We start from the raw sequence: 897 nt of genomic DNA, 5'->3' as shown, positions 1-897 counted from the left end.
AAAAAAAAAAAAAAAAGTAGGTTTGATGTTTGGGCTTTCTCAGGGACAATTTCTGTCAATCTGTTTTGTTCCTTTAATTAAACCATGCTTTCTTGTTTCACTGTGTTGTTTTATTCATGTGTTTGCTTGTTTTCAATTGCATATGTGACTGTTATGGAATTGTGAAAATCAGATTCTTTTTCACCAGGGTTTGCTGTTGTTGATTTTTTTTTTTTGAGACAGAATCTCACTATGTTTCCCTCAGTAGAGTGCTGTGGTATCACAGCTCACAGTAACTTCAAACTCTTGGGCTTAAGCATTCTCTTGCCTCAGCCCCCCAAGTAGCTGGGACTAAAGGCACCTGCCATGTTGCCTGGCTAATTTTTCCAATTTTAGTAGAGAGGGGTCTCACTCTTGCTCAGGCTGGTCTTGAACTCCTAAGCTCAAGCAATATATCCACCTTGGCCTTCCAGAGTGCTGGGTTTACATGTGTGAGCCAGCATGCCAGACCTGTTTTTTAATTTTTAACCTCATAATATATATCCTTGAGATGTCTTGATATGTACATGTACTAGCAGATAAGGAGTTTATTCTTTTTAGGGTTGAATTCTATCCATTTTAAGAATGTACCATAATTTGCTTAATTAGTCACCTAGCCATAAACATGTAAGTTGTTTCCAAACTTTTTGTAGTACAAATAATGCTTTCAGGAGTAATTTTGTATATATATCTTCATACACATAAATACATGTGTACCATATCTTTTTTGCAGTGATAAATGTGTTAAGGATTATGAATATCTATAATTTTTATAGACATTGCACATCGCCCAATTCCTCTCTTTAGGAATTGCTCCAATTCACACTGTCATCAACATCATCTGAAACTATTTCCTCAACCCCTCCCCATATGGTGTAG

Source organism: Otolemur garnettii, unplaced genomic scaffold (assembly GCF_000181295.1).
Source record: "Otolemur garnettii isolate 467f Iridium unplaced genomic scaffold, OtoGar3 scaffold00237, whole genome shotgun sequence".
Classification (NCBI taxonomy): domain Eukaryota; kingdom Metazoa; phylum Chordata; class Mammalia; order Primates; family Galagidae; genus Otolemur; species Otolemur garnettii.
The sequence above is the reverse complement of the archived record's forward strand: the minus strand, read 5'-3'. Positions refer to the sequence as shown.